This window comes from Ochotona princeps, chromosome 20 (assembly GCF_030435755.1).
Source record: "Ochotona princeps isolate mOchPri1 chromosome 20, mOchPri1.hap1, whole genome shotgun sequence".
Classification (NCBI taxonomy): domain Eukaryota; kingdom Metazoa; phylum Chordata; class Mammalia; order Lagomorpha; family Ochotonidae; genus Ochotona; species Ochotona princeps.
This window is the reverse complement of record NC_080851.1, coordinates 13,279,925-13,281,457: the sequence shown is the minus strand read 5'-3', so window position 1 is coordinate 13,281,457 and position 1,533 is coordinate 13,279,925.

Here is a 1,533-nt window from a genome sequence, read left to right as displayed (position 1 = left end):
TCCGACACTGAAATGTCTGTGTCTGGGTCCCACCTGTTTCTCACCCTTCCTTCCTGTTTGTGGGAGGCAGGAGGGCGTGCCTGCCCCATGCATGGGAGACCTAGTGGAATTCTGGATGCCTGGTCCAGGCCTGGCTTGTTAGGGCCTTTGGGCAGTAATCCAGCAGACAGACTGTCATTAAGAGCTAGGCTACTGTATTGATATTCCATCTCTTCTATTGCTCAGCCTTCCAAGTGGATGGAAAAAAATTTGAATAACATGCATAGTTTTGCTTTTTATTTAAGCCAAACATGTAAAATTCCCACTGTGTTCCAGAGATACTGCTGTGGTTCAGTGTGGAGCTTTCTAGAGTTGTGTCTGCATAGACGTGCTGTCTGTAGCAGCTCTGGTACTCTGCAGCGTGCGTCTCTCATGTCTTATAATTGCCTACTTCATTCTCTTTAAGAATTGCGAAATAGGTCACCGTACCAAATGATTCCATTCCTCCAGTTAGGTTCCCTAGCAAGATGAGAAAACAAAATATGAAGGCTCTTTGGTATTTCTCAGTATCTAACAAATTGCACAAATATGGCAAGCCCAGTTTGAGAAGGCGCAAAACCCAGAGGACAGATATGAAGGCCAGAATCCCAGGGAGCCGGTGGCGGACCAGAAGCCAGGAGTCTGAGCTGTGTGACCATGGATTCCCAAGGACTCCTGGAGTAAGAACCAAGGGAAAGAATGACTGGGTTAGGGGGCAATACATTTTCTTTGATACAGATCAGTTGATAGGAAAAGACAAATAATTAAGCTGTTGAATTTTAATAGCATTAAATTATTAGAGCAATTTTAACATTTCATACAGAAAATATGAATTATAAAACAGTTGTCTTTAGTAGCAATTTTACATTTTTTTAAATGTTCCTTTTTATTTCCATCTAACAATGACCAAATTCAACACAACTGTGAAATGTCTTTCCACAGGATGAATAATAAACTGATATCACAATCTGTAGAACTATTTTTAGAAATATATGCTCAGATTTTAAAATGCATTTTTAAAAAATGATCTTTAATGGAAGACAGAGAAACAGAGCAAGGGAAATTCCTGTGCTGAAGCCAGGATCGCAGAACTCAAGCTGGGTCTCATAGGTGGGTGGCAAAAACTCACCTACTTTGGATTCTAACTTTCCCAGAAATATAGCTGAGACTTGACCACAGGCACCCCAGTGTGGGATAAGAGAGGCCCAAATGCAATCCTATGGTTGCACCTACATGCAGCCCTCAATCTATTTAAGTTGTTAAGGTGCTGGTTTAATACACATAAGGTCATTCAACAACTGTTTTGAGTCATAGCCTAGAGAGGAGAAGGCCTGTAAGTGAGGTGTGAAGTAGCCTAATAGAATCTCAAAAGATGTCTCTGCTCTTAACTGGAAGTGGTCTGATGTTTCACATCCACCATAATCACCAGATTCTATAGGTGCTATTCAGTAAAACTTCCATTTGGTTCCTTCCCTTATTTTATGCACATGGTATTGGATTTTGATCTGTTGCTGA